Consider the following 24,627-nt stretch of genomic DNA (forward strand, 5'->3'; position numbering starts at 1 on the left):
AGCTTTTTTTGAAGATGTTAACCTGTCACATAAAACTGTTTTCCCCTTATAAGAAAGTGAGCATGGGAAGGAAGATTTATTTTTAAAGTGAGGGAAACCATTTCTTGGGACTGACTATGTTTGATAGGTTGTTTTTAATTTCTAGACCCTCTTCTCATCTCTGCTTTGCTTATTGTCCCGGGTTACTGAGCATGACAAAATGCTGAACTGGAACAGATATAAAAAAATCAGTTCCATAGAGAGGTAGTGTAATGTAATATTGTATTCTCCTATTCTTTTGCTAAATTTTGAGAGAGGTTTGTCAATCAACTGAAAGAATATTACTTTTTGTTACTTATCTGTGTCAGTGCACAGAATCATGTAGGCTCTGCTGTTATGTGTTTTCCCAAACTTACTGTATGAAATAGGTATCTCAAAGGATTTGGACATGAGTTTATTTATAGATCAGCCATTGTAATAGTTCTGAACATTTCAATTTTCCAAATTTGAGATATTTCTTACATCTTTTATTTAAATGAGACTTAATTCTATGTCAGTGATTGTCAAAAAATTCAAACAAGAACCTTATTTGGAGATCCCAGTACCTGGGAGTTACATATAAATCATACAGTCAAATTGAAATACAAACTTTTATGGTTATTTAATAGCTCAGTACATAAATCAGTAATAGTAAACATCAGGCAACTATGTAATAGTAAACATCAGGCAATTAAAAAACTGTGGAGGAGCAAAGTACCTCAAACTGCTTTAGTTTATTTTTCTCTCTGTTGATTTAAAATGTGAATAAAGTATAATAGTACAAAGAAATGGGCATCTGGAACAGCTGATCCAGAATAAAGTTCAGTAATCACTCAGTCTAATTTTAATTAGAACACCATATAAGCAAAAAAGTTACATATTTTTTCCATGTACCTATGCCATATTTTTATGGCCTTCAACAATTTCATCATATTAGAAAATTGCAGTCATTGGATACAGTTCCATGCTGTGCTAACTTAATACATACGTACACTGCTTAATTGTAGAGTTATAGAAATAGTACAGGATGTAGTCAACATATTACATACACTGAGCTAAAATCATGACTAGCTGATCAAATTATAATAATTTACTTCATATATTTATAGTAGTCTGCTTCATACAAAATAGTAAGCTATAAACTCCAGCTGACCAACCGCTATGGCTGGATTCACACATTGTTCTAGCAAATAAAATATCAAATTTTCTTTAGCAGAGAGTGAGGACAAGGGCTACAAGCAAGACTATGACCTATTAGTATTGTATTTAAGTTTGGTTTAAGTAAACCTATGTTATACGGCTATTATGCAGCTTCATGCCATGGGTCATTTCCCAGCACATGTCTTAGGTGTCTTTTCTTTTATTTATCACTAGTAACAGTAATTGTGAACAGTCTGGTGTGTCCAAATTCAGGTTGAACAAAGTACCGTAGATATTTTACATTCTAGATTTTCCATGTTATAAATGAAAATATTTCTTCCTTCTCTGGCAGGCGTTCAAAGGCAGAACTGATAGTGACCCATTTTAGTTAACAGGATTTTTTTAAAAACTAACCTCTATGCTATAATGTATTTTTTTCCATCTTTCATCTAATCTGGTTTAAAATTTTTATATACATCCTTTTAAAAATTGATTAGTTGGAGAGCTGCTTATTTTTTCTGTGCTGAATAATAAGAATGTTTATGGAGTCCTTAATGCTCTCCGAGCTTGGCTGTTTGCTTCCAGATATTTCATTAGCCAACCAGGCAACAGCTTGATGATGTAACTTAGTCAAGTAATGAAACATCTGGAAGCAAACAAGTTTAGAGAGTATCAAGGATTTCACAATTCAACCCTGAACTACATACATTCTCTGCTATTGGAAGAATGTTTATATATAAAAAAGAAAAAAAGTATTGGACACCAGATTTGGTATGTAGTAATTTAAAATGACCCAGATTTGGAATTGGCGAACACTAGGATTTAGCCAGACTTGCCATGAGCTGATTTTAGACTGCAGATGGGAACTAATGAAGATGCACTGCACTCCAGAATTCCCCAGCTGCGTGGCTCTCTTTAGTCAAACAGGATTTGGAGTAAAATCCAAAGAGAATGGTCCCTAAATGTACCGAGCCCACGATTTTGGAAAGTTGGCAACCTTGGCAGTCCATTGCAGAGCCTTTTTAAGACCTTGTTGCCCAAAGGCTTTCTGGACACAATGAAATGTTATTGCAGTCACATTATAAACAAGCTTTCTCCTTTCCCTCCAATGCTGGAAAATATTACCTGCTTCAAGTTTTGCTTTGATTCCATATTTTCCTTTCTGTTGTCATAGAACAGAATTCTATTTTATTGGACAGGACACATAAATGTCAGAATGTAGGATTTTTGTTTGTTTGTTTCTGAACCTATATGTTTGTTTGTTTGTTTGTTTTATTGGTCTTGTATGCCGCCCACTCCCGAAGGACTCTGGGCGGCTTACAATAAAAAGGGGAAAGGGATAAATAAGACAGTACAAAAATTAAAATGCGACAACATTCACAATTTAAAGTGGGGCTGGATACATCAACAGCCCCAGGCCTGCCGGAACAGCCAGGACTTAGTAGCTTTACGGAAGGCTGGGAGGGTAGTAAGGGTCCGGATCTCAACGGGGAGGTTGTTCCAGAGGGCCGGAGCTGCAACAGAGAAGGCCCTCCCCCGGGGAGTCACCAGCCGGCATTGGCTGGCAGATGGAATCCGGAGAAGGCCAAGTCTGTGCGATCGAATCGGTCTTAGGGAGGTAATTGGCAGGAGGCGGTCTCTCAGGTACTCAGGTCCGATGCCATGTAGGGCTTTAAAAGTAACGACTAGCACCTTGAAGCGTGTCCGGAGACCAATGGGTAGCCAGTGAAGCTCGCGGAGGATAGGTGTAACGTGGGTGTACCTAGGTGCACCCACAATCGCTCGCGCGGCTGCATTCTGGACTAACTGAAGTCTTCGAACGCTCTTCAAGGGCAGCCCCATGTAGAGCGTGTTACAGTAATCCAGTCTTGAGGTGACGAAGGCGTGAGTGACTATCCGAAGGGCCTCCTGGTCCAGATAGGGTCGCAATTGGTGCACCAGGCGAACCTGGGCAAAGGTCCCCCTGGTCACAGCCGACAAATGATGTTCTAACATCAGCTGTGAATCCAGGAGGACTCCCAAATTGCGAACCCTCTCTGAGGGGTGTATAATTTCACCCCCCCCAGGCTAATAATAGCTGGACCATTTTTGGGAGGGAGCATCAATAGCCACTCGGTCTTTTCGGGATTGAGTGCAAGCTTGTTCATTCCCATCCAGACCCTAACAGCCTCCAGGCACTGGCACATCACCTCCACCGCTTCACTGAGTTGGCACGGGGCGGACAGATACAGTTGTGTGTCATCCGCATATTGGTGGTATTTAATCCCGTGCCGTTGTATGATTTCACCCAGGGGCTTCATGTAGATGTTAAATAGGAGGGGGGACAGGACCGAACCCTGCGGCACCCCATAGTTGAGGGGCCTAGGGGTCGACCTCGGCCCTCCGACCAACACCAACTGCGACCTGTCCGAGAGGTAGGAGGAGAACCACCGTAGGATGGTGCCTCCCACTCCCACATCCCGTAACCGTTGCAGAAGGATACCATGGTCGATGGTATCGAAGGCCGCTGAGAGGTCAAGGAGCACTAGGATAGAGGAGTGACCCCTATCCCTGGCTCACCAGAGATCATCGATCAGTGCGACCAAAGCAATTTCCGTGCTGTAACCAGGCCTGAAACCGGACTGAAAGGAATCCAGATAATCGGTTTCATCCAAGGACCGTCGGAGTTGAAAGGCCACCACTTTCTCAACAACCTTCCCAACGAAGGGGAGGTTGGAGACTGGACGATAGTTACTTAAAATGGCTGGGTCCAGAGAAGGCTTCTTCAGGAGGGGTCTTACCACCGCATCCTTTAAGAGGAGCGGGAAAGATCCCTTCCGGAGAGAGGTGTTAATTATCCTCTGGATCCAGCCACGTGTCACCTCCCTGCTGGTCGAGACCAGCCAGGAGGGGCACGGGTCCAGTATTCATGTGGAGGCACTCACCGCTCCCATGGCCTTGTCCACTTCCTCAGGAGCAACAAGTTGAAACTCGCTCCATAAAATCCGCTCAAGACCTTCCCTCGGTACCTCGGCTGGTACTGTGCAATTGGAGTCCAGTTCTGTCCGAATCCGAGCAACTTTATCCGCTAAAAACTGAACAAATTCCTCAGCTCTACCTTGTAAAGGGTCATCCGCCTCCCTCCCTTTCAGGAGGGCGCGGGTTATTCTAAACAAGGCGGCTGAGCGCGATTCAGCGGATGCAATAAGAGCGGCAAAATGTGCACATTTCGCCGCCCGTATTGCCACGAAATAGGTCCTGATATAGGCTCTCATCAGTGCTCGGTCTGACTCAGAGTTACCGGCCCTCCAGCGGTGCTCTAGACGTCTCTTGGCGCTTCATCCCCTGGAGTTCCTCGGTAAACCAAGGAGCCCTCCTGGATCCGTAACCTCAGAGAGGCCACAAAGGCACAATCCAGTTTAGAGTCCCCGCCGCCGCTGTATTCCAAGCAGCAACTAAGGACTCCGCCGAACTGTGGACGAGAGCATCAGGTATTTATCCAAGTGCCGTCTGAAATCCCATAGGGTCCAACCACCTAATCAGTTCCACCTCCCTACAGTGGGGGATTGGTTTCCGAAAGTCAAGCCTCAGTAGGGAGTGATCAGACCATGACAAGGGCAAGATCTCAATGCCCTTCAAATCTAGATCACATCTCCACTGCTCCGAGAGGAATACGAGGTCAAGTGTGTGACCCGCTGAGTGAGTCGGGCCCCAAATTACTTGGGTCAAGTCCATGGCTGTCATGGAAGCCATGAACTCCTACACCCCATCAGAGTGCTCGCCGAGCGAAGGCAGGTTGAAATCCCCCAGCACCATAAGCCTGGGGAACTCTACTGCCAGCTCAGCTACTGACTCGAGGAGCGAGGGGAGGGCTGTTGCAACGCTGTTGGGAGGTAGGTACGTTAACAACAAGCCCACTTTACCCGCAAGGTCAAACTTCACCAGCAGGGACTCACACCCGGCAAGCTCTGGAGCAGGGATCCTATGAGGAATGAATGACCCTCGGATGATGACAGCCACTCACCCACCTCTTTCCTGGGGTCGCGGCTGGTGCAGCACCTGAAACCCTTCTGGGCACATTTCAGTGAGGGGGACTCCTCCCTCTGGGCCCAGCCAGGTTTCAGTAATACATGCCAGGTCTGCCCCCTCATCTAAAATTAGGTCCCAGACGAGGGGAGCTTTGTGAACCATAGACCTGGCATTTAGCAACAACAGCCTGACACCAGGGCCCTGACAACTCTCACCATCTGGCCCTGGAGTGGAACTAACAGGGCCGGAAGAAGGGATCGCTGTGACGTAGCGAATTCTCCTTCCCCGGTAATGGCTAGCCCTGAGGTTCCCGTCGTGCCTGCCTCTTCCCATAGTGACCGTAATGCTCCGGCCCACCCCCGCACCCGTAGACCCCATTTCCCCTCTCACAGCCTCCACTCTTTCCGGCAGGCAATTTTTATCAGTCATTCTAGGACGGGAGGTAGGCCTGGGCCCCCTACCACTTCTGCAATAGCACTCAGTGGAGGAGGCACCAGGCTGTACTCTACAACTCATTCACCAGCCTAAGTTATTCAGCCAGATGTCATTGAATTGGGCTAAAGCAGCTATAGTTGATATGGGGTTTCTCAGATTGCTAGCACCAACTTTGTTGAGTTTGTTTAAACTCAACCATTACAATAGTTGTGACAAATATGGGATAAAGCATTTTGCAACTTATATCCTGTTTCTTGTTAATAGAATAGAAGAGAATTCTTTATTGGCCAAGTGCGATTGGACACACAAGGAATTTCTCTTTGGTGCATATGCTCTCAGTGTACATAAAGAAAAATAAAATAGAATACATTCATCAAGAATCATTAGATACAACACTTAGTGATAGTCATAGGTTACTAATAGCAATCAAATGATACTAGGAAACAAACAAAACAATATAAATGGTAAAGGTACAAGCAACATGGTTATAATCATAAGTGGGAAGAGATATGTACTAGGAAGGGTAAGAAGAATAATAGTAATACAGTCTTAGTAAATAATTTGACAGTGTTGTGGGAATTAGTTGTTTAGCAGAACGATGGCATTTGAGAAAAAACTGTCCTTGTGTCTTTTTGTTCTAGTGTGTAATGCACTTAATACCCACAGAAATTATTTGGAAATGAGTGTAGATTGGCTTCTCCCTAGTCTGCTTCTTATCCAAGAATCACTTAACAAATGTTTTGCCAGTATAAAGTATAAGTATAATCTTTAATGTCATTGTACTTAAATACAACGAAATTGGTTTTAACATCACTGGTACAAAATTATAACAAAAACTTTAAAAGAAAGAAAAAAAACCTAGCTTGTACATGAAGTGATTGTGGTTGTGTTTAAAAGTCTCACAGCCCAACGATAGAAACTATCTTTAAACCTGTTTGTTTGGCTGGCTATATTTGATGTCTTCTGCCTGATGGTAGAAGTGCAAAGAGACACTGAGCAGGGTATGAATCATCTCTGAGTATCTTCCTTACTCTGCTAAAGCAGCGAGATCTGGCGATGTCATCCAGTGGTGTCAGAGGGCAACCAATGGTTTCTTGTGCCAAATTGATCACTCTGTAGTGCTTTTCTATCCACAGCTGTTAAACCAGCATACCATAGTGTAATACAATATGTGAGGACACTTTCTATGGTGGACCGACAGAAAGAGGTCATCAGCCGTTCCACTTGATTTTTTCGCAGGACTCTAAGGAAATGAAGTCTCTGTTGGGCCTTTCCAATCACCAGAGACGTGTTGTTTTTCCAGGTGAGATCTTGACTAATAAGCACTCCCAAGAATTTAAAAGAGGAAATCCTCCCCACACAGTACCCCTTGATATACAGTGGGGCAGGTTCCTCTCTGTGCTTCCGGAAATCTAGCACCATGTCCTTTGTATTATTAGTATTTAGATGTAAGTTGTTTCTTGAGCACCATGCGGATACCTTCTTGACCTCTTCTCTGTATGCTGATTCGTCCCCTCCAGTTCTGAGACCCAGCACTGTTGTGTCGTCTGCAAACTTTATTATGATGTTGGATGGATCAGAAGATATGCAGTCATATGTATACAGCGAGTACAGGTATGGGCTGAACACACAGCCCTGAGGGGAGCCTGTGCTGAGTTTCAGCATGGAAGATGTAGAGGACCCAATCCTTACTGTACGATCCATCAGGAAGTAGATGCTCTCTTTTCCATAAGCCCTGATTGTTTTATGAAAAAGTGCTCTGGATTTCATTGCCCTCGTTAGAAAATTGTCCAATCCATTTTTTTCTATTTCTAATTCAAATTCAAGGCATGGATTTTATTTGCCGCTTGAACAGTCTTATTGGCACAGTTAGTGGTTCTTAATCTCCAGTGAATAAATGCTTACATCTGCCCTCACCTGAGCAATGCAACATCCCAGATTTTTGTAAAGAAGACAATAACTTTGATTCTGATCTCTATTTTTTTCCAACAAATACTATGCTTCATAATGAGAAAACTGTATCAAGGATAGGCGTGGTACCTGCTTGATTGTTCAGCCCACACTACTTTTTGAATGAGTTATATTAGTTAAATTTTCCAACAATTCAACTGGTTCTTGTTTCTTGTGCTGGCCAGCTACAGGGAGCTTGATGTTAACTCTGAAAGCCTTAATGTTAACCTTGGAAGCCTACCAAAATAATTCTCTGCCTATTTAAGCATAACTAAGATGGAGTTGTTCAAGTCTCTTTCTCAAACTTATTCTCTCCCTTACACTAAGATCTCTTTACAGCAGTGTGTGTGTGTGTGTGTGTGTGTGTGTGTGTGTGTGTGATCAACCTAAATTAATTCACTGAAGCTTGAAGGCTTCTTAATCATTTTGGATCTTAAAGTATTGTGCTGATCTAGTATTGTCTCTCTCTGTGTATGTGCATGCTATGTGTAAAAATATTTGAAATATACCTTGAAAGGTTCTAGTTACTAGGTAAATGTATCTTTAGAGTGCTACTTTTCTGTCTTCCATCTTTACCATCCCCAAATATCTAACTTTATAAATATGTCTCATGATCTCTGTACAAATATTTTTAATTAATAAGTTCATAATTGTACTGTAGATTTTATAATCACCAATTTTGTGGAATAACATCCATTATAATAATATTGGTTGCTATGATTTTTTTAAATCTGATGTTTTATGGATAGTAAGACTTTCATTCTACATTTGTAAACCTTAGAATAAAGTTATTAAAATCAGTGAGACTTTAGTCATGATTTCTTGTCGATTTCAGTGAATTCACTTAAAATCTACAATAATTTCATGTATTTGGAAATACTGGCATCTATCAGAAGGAATCAAAAGTCAAGATGATGAAACTGACTGTAAACTGAAGTTGTACTCTTTTAAAATGCATTTTGTATAAAAAGCAGTGGAGTGTAACCTTTTGCAGATGTGTATGTGTTAAGAAAAGATTGGATAACCATTTGTTCAGGATGGCATGAAAACTCCTGCTTTGGGCATGGAGTTGAACCAGAACAAGAGTGTCAAACTGCAGGCTTGCAAGCCAGATCCAGCTGACAGGGTGCTTAAATCCGGCCCATGGGACTGGCCTGGAAATACCAAAGGACTGGCCTGAGGTGCCTCTGCAAGCCAAAATGGGCCACAGGGGAGCAGTGTGCAGCCCCCCCAGTGGCCCATTTTCAGCCTCCACAGTCTCTTGCAGCATTCTATGACAGCCAGGCAAAAACAAGCCACATTGAACCCTAATAGGGCTTCAGCGTGGCCTGTTTTTGGCCGGCAGAATGCTGCTGGAGGCCAGGAATGCCAAAAATGGACTACTGGGGACCTCATGGGGCCTCTACTTGGCCCATTTTTGGGCAGCAGAGTGCTGCAGGAGACCATGGAGGACAAAAATGAGATGGGGGCATCCGTGGCCTCTCCGTGCCCTATTTTGGTTGGTAAAGTGCTGTAGGAAGTGTCCGTCCCCTTCACTACGGGCCCGTGGAGGAGAACTGCAATACTGATCCAACCATCGAAGAAATCCAGTTTGGCACTCCTGAGTTAGAAGATCCCCATAGATTTTAAACCTATGATTCTATGGAAGACAATAGTAATGGATTTTCTTTTTTAAAAAATGCATATTGTTTTGAGTTGTTAGCCTTTTCAAGAAAAGAGCAGTTAATTTCTGAAGTCCTTTGATCAGATGGCCGAATAGGAGATTCATGTAGGTCTGATATTTTTGGAACTACTGAAACACATGACATAATTGACCACATATCATATAATACCTTTGCAATTTTGATTAAATTAGAATTGATGTGGAAATATGAAAGCAAATCTAAAGAAAACATCTCCTTTTCTATATCTCTTATATCGTGGCAAGCCTAAGAAGATTAATGCAGCTGAATTGTAAAACTGTGATTTACATTTTTCTGTCAAAGAACAACACAAACTAGGTAGCAAAGCAGGTAAAAGAAATAATTTGTTGGCCCATCCCTGACAAAGACATATATCAAACAGCAAAAATAATTTAACAATGATAAATATATAAATAACATTTTATAAATGTACATTATGAAACAAGAGTGTCGATCAAGGAGAAGATGATTATACTATGTATTATATATTTTACCCCCAGAGGTCTGAGAAGGTTAATCAGTCCAAATAGAAGGCATGGCATGAGATGTTCATTTTTTAAGTTATCTCATTACACAGAAGCATACTGTTTTACATGTTTTTGGCGTGCCCCATTGCTCCCCAGAAGAGAAGCCCAGCTAACAATTTAGCTTATTAGGATTAGGGTGATACTTCCAGGATTCCAGCTTGGCCTGATAACCAAACAGATGGAATAGGAGGATTTTAAATGACTAGAAGCTTTGCAAGTTGTATGAAAATATGGAATATTCTCTAGTTGTGCTAAATCATGAAATGTATTACATTGGGTTGATCTCCCAGAGAACCCATTTAGCCTAATGGCACATCAAATGACAGTACAGCTGAATAATCTGCCCAGAAATGGCAGTACTTTACTTTTGGCGAAGTCTTTGGGTTAAGTGATGTGTGGCCAGTTTAATGAGAGATAACATCTAGTATTTTAAATACACCATGTTAAATTTGTTACATCAATTTATAAAGCTCAAGACGCTTTCACATATATTTTTAAGTTCTATATGTTTGCTTTTTTACTTAAATGCTTCAGAATACAGTAGACAGGATAGAATTGATAACTGTCAAGTTTAATTAAATTCACCCAAACTCATGCTATTATGTTACAATAGAGTAATGAATTACCACTGACTTGTATTGCCTGTTTGATTTGTTATAGTAATCATTCATATACCAGTTCACATTTCAATGTGCTTTTCATAGGCCTTGACAGTAGAAAATAAGTCACCATTGGCCCATCTAAAGAAGAGCCAATCTCTGTTGTATACATTCAAACCAATATATGGCAAATATATCAAACGCTGGAGATATAGAATTGAAGAATTATAAACAAAATTTGCTTCCTAACACAGAGCTCCAAAATTCTCATTGCCATGAATATCTGCAAACTTGCAAGCTATCTGAGCAGGTTAACTCTTCCCAGGGTAAGGAAAGAATTCTTCAGAGCTAGACATAATGTAATAGCTTCTGCCTTTCTCTTTGGCAGTTACAATATAATAAAAAACAATAGCAATAGTACCTACAATTATATACCACTTCATAGTACTTTACAGTACTCCCTGAGTGGTTTTCAGAATCCGCATTTTCTGGGTTTTCATTCTACTGACCTTGGAAGGATCGAAGGCTAAGTTAACCTTGAGTTGGTCAGAATCAAACTCCTGGCAGTGAGTAGAATAGAGTTAGTCTGAAATACTGCATTCTGACCACTATGCCACCACAGCTAAAATGCTTATACATGAAAGGTGGTTCTTGCAGTTCTAAAGAATAGAGATAGTTATCAATTCTATCTTAAATAAATGAAGCATACTTATTTAGAATAGAATAGAATAGAATAGAATAACAGAGTTGGAAGGGACCTTGGAGGTCTTTTAGTCCAACCCCCTGCCTAGGCAGGAAACCCTAAACCATTTCAGACAAATGGTTATCCAACATCTTCTTTAAAACTTCCAGTGTTGGAGCATTCACAACTTCTGGAGGCAAGTTGTTCCTTTGATTAATTGTTCTAACTATCAGGAAATTTCTCCTCAGTTCTAAGTTGTTTCTCTCATTGATTAGTTTCCACCCATTGCTACTTGTTCTACCCTCAAGTTCTTTGGGGAATAGTTTGACTCCCTCTTTATCCATTCATCCGTTTCACCATGTATTACAAAGAAGCACTCAAAAACTAATGTCTGGCATAGGTTTATGAGGAATTTATAGGTTTGATAAGGAGAAACAGAGATGAATGGCACCAATATTCATAAAATAAATATTCAAATAGAGTATCAAAACTCTATTTCCTGTGAATGCAGTTTTAGTTTCTTTTAAACTTTAAAAATCATAACTTTGACTATAATATTACAGGATCATCTTTTAATACAGTAAGAAAACATATGTTTCCTGGTGGGGCTTAAATTTTATTAGGTTCTACCTATAAATTCTACCAAATTAGGTAGAATCTAATATGGTGGTTGTGGGTGGGTTATTTTCCAACTTACCACATTTGCTAGTGTGTATATTATTATTATTATTTAACTTTTGGAGAAAAACATGTTTTTTTTCCTTATAGAAGGGTGTGTGTGTGTATGTATTCTATATGCTCTTCATTTATTCTTTAATAATATTTTGCTTTTAATCCTATGATAAAATTATCATAAGGGTATAAAAATAAAACAAATTATACAAATGTTAGGAAAAGAAAGAAATGTTAATTACCAAAACTTTGATAAAACAATACAACTTTTTACTAAACATTAAAGGCCTATAATGAGAAATTTTAATTGCATTAAGTCTGGATTGGGTCTCATAAAAGGCAAATAAATAAATAAAATGTAAAATTATAGTTAGAATATATAACTAATGAGTTTTTTTATTAGTAATTTATTTTACTAATTCTGGAAATTATATAGGTAATTAGTAACGTCATGTCTTAACAAATGAAACTTCACTACCACCATCCTGCATTTCTGCTTCATTTTTTAATGTTTGAATATTATCAATCACTGCAGTTGTATTTATCTAAAAACTAGATAAAGTACTAGATGTAACGTTCATTTCCTATGCAAGATTTATTTACTTAAATTGTATACAAATTAGTAATTGGTCATCTTACCAATTTAGGGTGTGGTCAGTGTGGAAATATATTCAAATTTGTTTTTTTTTTTCACATACTTTTCTCATGACAAGTTTTTTTACATGTAATTTTGTGTTTCTTTTGCCTCATCTTTTAGGAAATTTGAGAGCTTAACATCTCTGCTGCTTCCTGCTTTTGCTGCGACAATTTCTTCTTGTATTTTCAAACAGAGCTCAGCCTTGCATCCCATCCCATCCTGTTGATTTCTCTTTGGTTACATGGTAAGCACTGTATTTGCTGTGTACATAGGCTGAATAGTATCCCTTTTCATCATCATCATTTTATAATCCTCATAACAGAAATATTGAGCACTGAAATAAATATTGTATGCTGATCCAGAAACAGTCAGTCTTTCCTAACGATAGGGGAAAGGTGAACATACTGAATTAGCTCTCAGAGTTAAGCTTTTGCATAACTTTGTATATAAATAAAATGCGAATTAAAATATGTAACCAAATTAAATCCATCAAATCTAATAAAAGAAGCAAAGAGAAGCAAAGAAATCTTGGACCATAAATCCCATTAACCAGGCCAAAGAGAAAATGTGTTAAGAGGAAGCTGCACTGTATCTTTTTGCATTGTCTGTTGGAATAATCTTCTTTACCCATTAAGTGGAGTGTTTAAAAATCTTAGTATTTCTGAAACAAAAAGAATACACAGCCACTGAGCTAGCGGGTTTTTATACCTTCTTTTTCTGAGTATTGTCCCTTACTACAATACAGAGCCATTTCTTTGTTCTCAGAAGCAAGCAGTTAAATTGTATGTAAATGTATGCAAATTAGATGCTGTCTAATAAAGAGAGGCATTAAATGGAAAAATATTTAGTTTGGCAAAAGAAGAGAAAAGAGAGGAAAAGAAAGCAGGTGTATTTTGGAAGAAATAAATGTATGAATTGCTAAAAGCCCTCCAACTTTAGATGGAGATTTCTAAAAAAGACTATTTAAAATTCTTGAAGGAGGCTTATTCTTTTGTTCTTTCATTCTCTGCCAACATTGTATATGTATATGAAATTACATACATATACTGGTTATATAAATTTGACATCTTTGACATGCTGCACTTAATATCTTTTTATATGTCTATCGTTCAGCTATTATATCTTTTCATACCTATAAACATGATGGCCTAAATAAATGGGACAGAATTTTCATACAGCTCAGTAAAAACAATTTTGTTAACATAAATTATATAATAATTAAATGCATCCATTGTGACTATTAATATATATTACTAATAATAGCAGAATGATTATACATTATGGTTAAATACAACATAAAATTCTCTCTCTCCCCCTCTCCCTTTCCCCCTCTCCCCATCCCTCCTTCTCTCTCTTTCTCCCCTTCTCCACTCACCTCTCTCTCTTATATTTATCAAATTTATATGGCCACCCATTTCACAAAACAAACAACAAAACTAAAATAATGAGGAGACACTAATACACAAGGATCTTTTTCTCTCTCTTTCATACCACAATAACATAACAAACAAAATCATAAAATATAATATACTATGTGCCGGTAGTTAAATAATAATCTCCTATAGCCTCCTCCATGTTAAAAATAGTGACATGAAGTAGAAAGCTCTCTGAAGCAATTTTGTCTTGATGACCTGAATAAAAATTTCAGAGAATCATCTGAATTTGTAGATTTAAGCTATTCTACAAGAATGGAACACATATCAACTCAGTATAGACAGTAGTACTGAAGTTTCAGTAAAAGGAAGAATCATCTCTTTTTGCAGTCCAAACCAAAATCTATACTGATTATTATTATTATTATTATTATTATTATTATTATTATTATTATTATTATTATTATTATTGTACAATTGTATCACAGCGGCCAGTTGTTTCGCCGGATTTGGCATTGGTTACTAGTCGGGCCCCACCCAGGGGCCTAGGACGTCGTAACGTATTTTCGTAATATGCGTGCAGATCCAAGCAGTGCGGCTTTTTGCATTTGACTGATGGTGATTTTGTCAATTTTTAACTGTTTTAAATGTAATTCCAGTGCTTTTGGAATAGCACCCAGTGTGCCAATTACCACTGGAATTACCACTGCTGGTTTGTGCCATAGTCGTTGAATTTCGATTTTTAAGTCCTGGTATCTTGCGATTTTTTCATGTTCCTTCTCGGCGACCCTGCTATCACCTGGTATTGCGATGTCTATGATTGTGACCTTATTTTTCTCAACCAGTTTTTTTCTCAACCAATTATTATTATTATTATTATTATTATTATTATTATTATTATTTTATTAAATGTATTTGCAGTCTGTCTCCCAAAAAGTCTGGCATCCTTATTCCAGTTAGGGTCAACATATCTAATTTCAATTTTTTGAAAAGTTATGGGCTCTTAACATTTCCTAAATTTCTTATCAATATTCTATTTTCTTTATTGTGACAGAAGAGGGAAATATTGAAATATATGATTAGAAAATAGTTCCCTTTACATTTGTAATATGCATCTAGCAATAGCATTAGCATTAGGATATGTGTGTTTGTGTGTGTGTGTGTGTGTGTGTGTGTGTGTGTGTGTGTGTATGCATGCATGTATATATGTATATGTATATGTATATGTATATGTATATGTATATGTATATGTATATGTATATGTATATGTATATGTATATATCTCCCTCATAATAATTTACATTACCCTCTGGGCAGTTTACAGTGTCATTATATGGCCCCTGGGCCCTCATTTGCAAGGATGGAAGGCTGAGTCAACCCTGAGCTCTGTCAGGATCAAACTCAGGCTATGCGCAGAGTTGGCCTGCAATACTGCATTCTAACCACTTGTGCACTGGGGCTCCTCATTTATTATTTATGTACGTGACCTGTCTGACAAATAATAAATTTGGTTTTTAGTCAAAGAAAAACTAAGAATTGTAACTAGAATTTTTAGAAATGCGAGTTTCCTTTCAGTGTAAGCCAATGATGCAATGTTACTTATTTTATGGCATGTTGCAACATAACCATTGTTGAATAATTGCAAAAAGGTAAAGAGAAACCTTCTGTGCTCTCTATTAGCTTCAGTGTTTCTAAGGAACTATTGTAGAAAACAGTGACGTGCAGTGAGGTTTATGGCTGGTGAGGCACTGACACAATTTTTTTTAGACTGTGGATTTCAACTCCCAGAATTCCACAGCCAGGCATGCTCAGTTCCGATTTGAAGCAACAGCATTTGTTTTTCTCCTTTGCGAAATAAGTTTCCTTCTTTTTTTTTCTTTTTATTCTTCCTTCCCCTCCTTCCTCCCTCTTTCCCTCCCTCCCCCCTCTCAAACACACACACACACACACACACACACACACACACACACACACACACACACGTTGGATTGGAGGGAGTCAGGGAAACCACAAGAGGAGGCAGGAAGCCAGTCAAAGAGCCATACTGGAGCACACACACTTTCCCCCAGCCCCGGAAGGATCCAGCCCAGCTTCACTGATTACAGGTTTGAAAAGACAACGTGGCTCTGCCTGCAATCAAACTACACTTGGGGAGGGAGAGAACTTCCATCCAGCCTTTGCCCAAGGCCCGCACCAGGAGGATGAAGTTTGAATTCCTCGCCTTCTCTCTGACCCAAACGTAGCTTTTCCAGCTGTTTCAGAGAGGATTTTAACTCTTGCCTGTCATCATGAAAAGAAAAAAAAAGTAAAAGGAAAAAGGCTGAGCTAGTTGCTGCCAGAGTCACCGTAGATAACTCTGCTTAACTGTTTAAAAAAGCCTCTAAAAAGTGCCCTCTACAGGAGGAGGCAGGAGAACACGTGTCTCACCTACATCAGGAATTTTTAACCCTTGCTTAACTCTGCTCGAGTGATCATAAAATGTCTAAAGTCAGACTAGATGAAGTACATCGTTCTCCTGCCTCCTCCTGTAGAGGGCACTTTTTAGAGGCTTTTAAAAACAGTTAAGCACTAAGCAGAGTCATCCACAGTGACTCTGGCAGCAACTAGCTCAGCCTGACCTCAGCTCTTGCCTTTTTCCTTTTACATTTTCTTTTCTTTTCATGATGACAGTGGTGAGGCTCTGCCTCCCCTGCCTCACCTGACTGCACATCATTGGTAGAAAATGATACAATACATAAAGTATAATATCTGTATTTTCAAAAATTTAGGCAGTACCAGTTTTGTGCTTCAAAATTTGGAAAGCTTATATAATCAGTAATAAACTTTCTTTGGTTCCAAATCCATAATTTGAATATAGCTATTTTCTCACACTTTAGTTTTCATACTCATATATTACTGTTGTTAATTTGACTAACTATTCTGATCTGGAAATGTCTTCAAAATAAAGTTATTCTTCTTGAACTTGTTTAAGTTTGTCATTGCATCCCTCCTCAGGATTAATTTCCTGTTTGCTTCTTCATTACCCTGCTCATGTTTATTTTTCAGCACTACTCCAACCAAACGACATAGCCATCGATCACAATCTCCAGCTCTGTTTATGAAAGTTAAATCCTCTTCTTTTGTAATTAGAGTATCTTCGTATATAGAGTTCTCATTGTCTTGCAGTCAAACTCCCACTGAATATTTCAGTAATGTGTGTACACTTTTTTTTTCTACCAGTAGTTAGGCATTACTTCTTTATTTGATTTTGGAGATCTTTCTCCTAAGCAAGTTGACTTTCTCTTCTTCAAATCTGCACAGTGAGTTTATCATCACCCTAATACAGATTATCCTTAGCTCCACTGTTCCTTTTATTAACAAAGGTGAATTTATTTGGAATTTCCAATGATACTGGCATTACTTTCACAGTAATTGAAGATGCTCAGCACTCTTTCCCACATCAAGATGTTAATTCTTGACAAGGATGTTTAATATATATGTGTATTAGAATAATGTTTTAAAAATATTCATACATGAAAATATAACCAGGAAAGGACTTAATCCCAAATATTAGAAATTTTGGAAAAAAATGTCCCAGGACTATTTACTGTTGAATCATCTCCCTGACTGTAGTGCTTGCCAATCACTCCCAAATTTAACATTTTTATACTACAATCAATAGCTTATTTGTTCATTCATAACAATAAGAAATGGTGTAGGGCAGTGGTGAAATTCAATTTTTTTACTACCAGTTCTGTGGGTGTGGCTTGGTGGGTGTGGCAGGGGAAGGATTTGACTGGACTAGATGATCTTCCAACTCTGTTAATCTGTTTATTGTTTATATTGCAATTTCTTGCTAGTTGCAAATAGTGTATCATCATCAATGTATGTATTTGTATTTCTTTTGTACTCTCTTACTTTCCCATATGGCCACATACCCCAAATTAAAGTAAATTTATAAATGTAAATTTAAGGCATCAAAATATACATAAATGGAATAAACAATGATTTTTTTAAAATAAAAGCCATTTCTTACTGTCCTGTTGGTCTCTAATGTTTTCTATTTTTACAAAATGGTCTAACATAATGTTTTGCTTTGTAAACCAAAGATAGAATAGAATAGAATAGAATAGAATAGAATAACAGAGTTGGAAGGGACCTTGGAGGTCTTCTAGTCCAACCCCCTGCTATAGGAAATCCTATACCACTACAGACAAATGATTATCCAACATCTTCTTAAAAACTTCCAGTGTTGGACATATTTCACATATTAAAAGAATTCACAGCATTCTTTTAATTTACTATTTCTTTATTTTGTACATTGTTTTCTATGACAAAAAAGCCCACAATGAAATGGTATACCATTAAGAAAACTAAGCGGCTTAGGGAAGAAATACAGTAAAAATTGCAACTTTCAAACCCGTCACTTTTTATTATCAAGGCAGGTGTTGAAACTCTTTTACTGTTATAGCATTCTTGGTAGAAATACCGTATCTCTAAATGATGTTAGAGACCAAGGCAACCATTGACTCAGCTCAATGTGCATTCCTGCTTTGTGAAATAGTTGGTGAACTGAACTAGTCATCTACTAAGGTACATGAGATGAGATAAGAAGAGGAAAAAAATACTTTAAAACCACAGCAGGAATGTACACAGAAATTGCATTTCCAATTAAAGGAATGTGAGTACAGAGCAACACGGTTCCCTCCAAGAATAGTAACTTTTGTTTGGCAACAGGACAGCTAGGGAGCCTGAATAAGCCTCAAGTTAGAAAATGGGATAATCTGTAAAAACACATAGACTTTTATATAAGGAAATTCAAATTTCATGATAATTTCACGTGTAGATAAAAGACAATTGGACAATCCTTTCAATACACAGAGTTTTAATATTTGCCTCTATATGGAGGATGCAAATTGGAATGAGTGTTTTTTTTTATTTTATTGATGTTGGAATAGGCATGAAAATGCTTCCATTTAATGATTTATCTATTTGGATAACTAGTCTCTAGTTATCATTCCTTGAATTGATTATTTTCTGGGTAACGGTCAATTTATTGAAATCATTTCTGGTATAAGTGCTCACCAATTAAAACAATGTTAAAGAATGGTAGTTGTGTACTAAAATAATTTTGATTCTAGTAAATTGCCTGTTGGAATATCAGTTATTCATATTAACTAGTTATTGTTGTTGTTGCTATTATTTCTTTTTAATTATGCAGAGTGGTAATCAGTTTGATTATGCACAGTGCTAATCAGGTTAATTATGCAAAGTGCTAATCAGTTGTTCTCTAAGCACATGGGGAGTGCAGAGGTGCTGATGGTGAATAGAATTGCTACATGGGGTAGTCACAGCAGTCTTTTTTTTTGTTAAAAAAGAGCAAATGAAATGACACAGAATTTTGTCTCTTAAAATCACAACAATGAAGAGGGCTGTGTGGATCTGAGTTCTAGGAGAAGTTTGAGTTTAAAATACTCTTTCTTTTAAATTGATCCATTTATTAAGCAGGTTTGGATTTATTGATTAGGACAAATAAAGTGACTTTTTTCAGGTATTACGAATTTCCAGAAAATTAGTATGAATGTAACGTTCAACATTTCTAAATCTATTCATATCATGTATTTGTACAGGAGTTTGGCCATATGTCTGTGTATATCTTTTGCAGCAATAACAATAACATTTGTGATTGATTCTTTCTAGTGCTTTAATAAGAGGCATGGATATGAGAAAATAATAGGAATTAAGTGATTTAAGTCATTAATTAGATAACTTATTATTGAATTTTTCTGTTTAAAGGATTTGAATAGTGGTTATCTATTCTCTTCTCTTAAACTACCTTTCTTGACTATATTAAGGTTTCGAATATTTCCTGTTGTTATTCAAGCATGCACTGATTACACATAATCTGTGTTTTTTATTTAATTTTTTTAGAAGAGTTTAGTTTTCAGTGGAAGGAAAAGCCATGTCCAAGAACTTTGAGTGAGCATCTTGACAGCAAAAAGGCCTACTTGTTTTTAACAAAATGCTAATAATTTTTCCTTTATAAACCTAACTTTTGTAAAAATGCTTCAGTGTAAGAGGATTGATTACATGGACAAGGAAAAAATTAGATATGGATTTTTAAAATACATGTGCTGATTTGATTATTGGTTGCTTTAATTCTTTGAAAATGCATGTAGGAATTTGATAATAGACTCTGTACCAATCTGTGGAATTTCTGTGGAACTTCATTTATTTTCTCATTAAAGTTAATATAAAGTGGACAATAGTTTCAATATATGTTTAAATTACACTCACACATACTGCTCCCAAAATACAAAAAGATAATGATAGTGTGAAGTGAGATTTATTCTTTTTAAAATAATTTTCTATTTTACAATGTAAAAAAATCAGTTGGTCCATTTATACAAAACAAAATATTAATATAAAAAGAAAGTTTCATTTTAGTAACATGAAGTCCTTAAACATGTTGCAATTAGTTGTGATACCTCATACATCATCAGTTAATGCTAAGACTTTGGCACGTAACATAATGTAAGATATAAGTAAAGCATTCTCTTTTCACATACATACTTTTTGTGCTTGTGTGTGTGCATATTAATGAAATAAGGTGGGAAGCAGTGGTGCGATTCAAAAATATTTACTATCGGTTCTGTGGTCATGGCTTGGTGGGCATGGCATGACTTCGTTGGCTGGCTTGGTGGGCGTGGCAGGGGAAGGATACTGTAAAATCTCCAATCCCACTCCACTCTACGGGAAGGTTACTAAAATCCCCATTCCCTTCCAATCAGCTGGGACTCGGGAGGCAGAGAATAGATGGGGGCCGGGGCGGTCAGAGGTGTTATTTAACGGTTCTCCAAAAGTACTCAAAATTTCCTCTACTGGTTCTCCAAAACTGGTCAAAACCTGCTGAATGCCACCTCTTATGGAAAGGCATTTTTTAAATTTAATACCTAGAATCAGTGTCTGTTCTTTTTCTAACTTTGAATTTCACCCCAGGAGTAATATACATTCTGATGTAAGAAGACATTGAAGTTCTATTGAAATATGATTACATTTGCAATTAAACCTGAAGATAATTTGACTTCTATTTCACCATGTTTTATTGTGATCTTGAAAGCTTAAGATCTTAGACAGACTTAATGACTACTAACATGCTTAACTATGTTGGGGATACTGAAACTTACAGAGTGAAGAAGTTGTTAGTTCAGATTTCAGAATTGGCACAAGGACATTATTGTATATGTCATATTCATATCTTTCAAATTCCATTCTTAAAGATTCTGTGCTGTTACTTTGTTCCTTACAAGATCAGGGCTGTTAGAATAATTAGGAAGAATCAGAGATATTCAAAGGTGTTCTACATTTCTGAATTTTCAGCTTTAAAATGAAAGTAATTTTCTAACCTCTTTAGTTACATAACTATAAAATTTTCATGTGCTATTTGACCTAGTTGTTCACAAAGCATAAACCTCCGATTTCCAGCATTTTATCTATGAACTGCAGAAAGTACAAGATTGTTAGACAAGCTCTTTCTTCTGTATTTTTATTCAATAACAATTGAAATATAAGATTACTTTTTTTCTTATAGGCCAGTAAGTTAAGATATTCACTATTTTCATCCTGAAAATGAAAAATAGTTTTTTTAATTGTTATTTACATATACTACTGTACACTTTTAGTAGAGATTATTTTCAAATTACTTAAGCAATTGCTTCAACAACCCAGAATATGCTATTGAAAAGTAACCCTTTTGAAGAAAAAGTGTAAGTTCATAAACACCTAATACTTTTGCTACAAGTTAATTTTTTACTTTCATAGTAGTTTGATCATTTACATTCAATTTTAGATCACACATCTCAAAAGCATTTTATAGTGCGGTATTATGTACACAGGTTCTCAATTGTAGCTTTGCCTCAACATAAATTATAATTTAAATTAGCACCCTTTTTTTAAAAGCAAAAAATGGTCTGTATACATCCAAGGAGAACTGTGGGAAGAATCCTGCAGTTGATAAAAATAAATTAAATAAGCTATTTGTTGTTAAGACCCAAAATTTGCTTTTTTTCAAAACATTTTTATCTGCACTAAGGTATTTGTGTTCAGTAGGTTGAAATAAATTAAATGAATTTGTCAACATACTTTTATATATGGTGATGTCAGGTACGCTGTGACAGAGGTTGAAAAAAATCAAGACAGTGATTGCAATCATGCAGTCAAAGCCCCTTTCCTTTTTTAGATGCATCACATATAAGAAAAGGAAAAGACTTTTTTTAAGCCTACCTATTCCCCTTTGCGAAAGCTCATGTGTAATATTATCCATTGTTTGGTCAGCATAGTTGTACTCCTTTGCTCAGTTTCTGCACCCATTTTAAAAATGTAGTAAAGAATAATAAACATAAAATATGTGTTCATGAATATATATCATAGGTTTTTTTCTCATCTGCATTGTCATTTCATTTGGTGATTTCATTTAATTCATTTAGTTAAATGAATTAAACAGCTTCTGCAATTAGAAACATATGGACTGTTTCTTACCTAAGGATTTTTTTTTTGCTTTTGGAAATATAATTACTATTATGATTATATCATGTTGGGCAATTGATGCAGAAAAATCAGAAGTGACATTTCTGTCAAGGATAAATAGTAGTAGTGATATTAATGACACTGTTATTCCCTATTCTGAAAGTCAATGCAATAATATGTCATAGAAATAAAGAATTAAATGCATATTTATTATTTTGCTAATTGAATAGTTGTTTCCCCTCCTCCCTTTCAATCAATACACTAGTGAAAAACTAGAGCAAAGTATTAGCAGATTAATAAATGACCCATATATTTTTAAAAGAAATAAAATATAAGTTTGTTGTAATTCTTCTCATTTCCCACAGATTAAATAAACACAGAACTATGATTCATTGATTGATTGATTAATTGATTGATTATTGTGCTATCAAGGCATTTTTACTCCCAGCAATCACATAGATAGACTTTATTCATGACAATCTATCATTAACCTGGTATTTCTTGTCTCCCAACAGTGCACTGATTGCACTGTAAACTGTAAACACTCCATTCACTTGTTCTTGGTGGTCCTCTTTCCAAAAAACAAAAACAGTCATATAGGGACTTCTATCCTCTTGTGACGTTCTATCTCAGCAAGTAGAAATAGCTACGGAGTAGGCAGTGTATATTGTATTGAAATGGGAAATGGAAAGATACAAGAAAAGGAAAGGGAGATTTGCTTCCAGGATTTAATTCTTCCCATAAACAACAGAAACTTCAGAGTCAGGGAACTGTGGAGGTGAGTCTTGAGAATTTTGAGTTAGTCTTTCTTTCATTTTAAAGAAAGGATAAAACCATTTCAAAAGAATAGGTTGCAGTTGATAATTTTGGTTTATATGAGACGGAATGTTTGAGATCTCAAGGAAACATCCTGATTAAAACTGTATGGCTCATATTGCTCTAGAAATGGAAAGCAGAAATGTTAGGAATTATCTTTGTCTTTTTGCCATGACAGACATAAAAGAAGAAAACTCTCTAAACACATACATATCTTATTATGAAACACACACACTTGGAAGAAGCCCCATTGGCAAAAACTAGCATAAAGTGACACGTTGTTTAAAAACTTGTTTTGAATTTTTTCTTCTGTTGATCATATGTAATGGGGTAAATAAACACCCTGTGTGTGGGACAACCAGGCTGAGTATTCATGCTCCAGCAACTGTTTACATCTTTGGATGCTCCATGGCTGTTTGTTTATTGTAAACATCATACCTGTATATGTTTGCAATATATACATTAGCAGTTGTGGTACAATCTTGGCTGCCTGGAAGTTTTCTGTACCCACCCACGTACACACACCCATCCTTCTAATGCAATGAATTCATCTTTGTACTTCTGATGAAACAGAGAGACTGCTTATTCAAGCAGGACATGGTGTACTCTGCTAAAATTAATGCAGGTGGATATGCAAGAAAAGCAACATAATCAAGCTAGTTTAGTTTTTTGTCTAATGTTAAACAAAAGCAACACAAGTCCACTGAGGTATTGATTTATATAGTAAATATGGTGCATGTAGGAGATATGATGTTATAGATATACAATGAAATAAATCCTTGCTTATGTGTGCAATGTCATGTTTTAATAGTATTTTGAAACTACTACTTCTGTTGATAATGGCTACATTCAAAGGGACCATTAAGTATGAAATAAGGCTTCTGCACTTCTGTTGTAGTCTAAAGGAGGTTGTCTTTTTGAACCAACACTAACTATGCTTAGTTTTAACTAAAGTTTATAAAAGAAGAAAAGTTTATCATATAAACTTTTAACTGTTTAGCTAAATTGAATGCAAACTTTTTGTACATAATAAAAATGTAAATAAAAAAAATCATTTTAGCATAATAAAAATGTACAAAATGCTGAAAATTATGATCTACATTTTCCAAGGTTCAGGAGTATGCAAAGTCAGAAAAAGTCAGTTACTGACTAGGGAGACTCCCCTTCCGGAGCTGGTTGGGAAAAGGATAGAAAGATTTTCAATATGATATTTATTCCTCTGAAATTAGATCTCTCAAGAGGGAGAATGTGATGGCCTTGTGATGCTGATCCTGAGCTCTTAGAATCATATTTTAGAAGTCAGCATTTTAAAAAGAATACAAATTTTGAGGGGAAAAGATTCATGTATTCAAGTATAAATAAACTTACATGATTTTTACACATGTCAAAATACTGTACCTGGAAGGCACTATTAATAGGATTCCCCCCGCCCCCTGGTAAGTATGTGGGCACTTCAAAAGGATGTCAATGTGGGCTGAAGTATGTCATTCTGCAGACACCACAAAAAGGTGGAAATTGCAGTGCAATCGGATAAAAAATTTCTTAAAATATACATGGTAGTACTGGTTGTATTAGCTGCATCT

The 24,627-nt window shown here is 37.0% G+C and overlaps 1 protein-coding gene across 6 annotated transcripts in view; it reads left to right on the plus strand.

The window, feature by feature from the left end:
- Window positions 1-24,627, plus strand: part of ZBTB20 (zinc finger and BTB domain containing 20) — a 513,951-nt gene that overhangs the window by 125,454 nt on the left and 363,870 nt on the right. For 4 of the 6 annotated variants that reach the window (XM_087721324.1, XM_087721325.1, XM_087721323.1 and 1 more), the window contains exon 2: window positions 12,471-12,594. The exons of the other annotated variants lie outside the window; for them this stretch is intronic. The gene's annotated coding sequence lies outside the window, so the exon portion shown is untranslated. The remainder of the gene's footprint in view (window positions 1-12,470; window positions 12,595-24,627) is intronic. 6 annotated transcript variants of the gene reach the window in all.

Source organism: Thamnophis sirtalis, unplaced genomic scaffold (assembly GCF_051295495.1).
Source record: "Thamnophis sirtalis isolate CommonGarterSnake01/CBP01778 unplaced genomic scaffold, rThaSir2_p1.2 scaffold_8, whole genome shotgun sequence".
Classification (NCBI taxonomy): domain Eukaryota; kingdom Metazoa; phylum Chordata; class Lepidosauria; order Squamata; family Natricidae; genus Thamnophis; species Thamnophis sirtalis.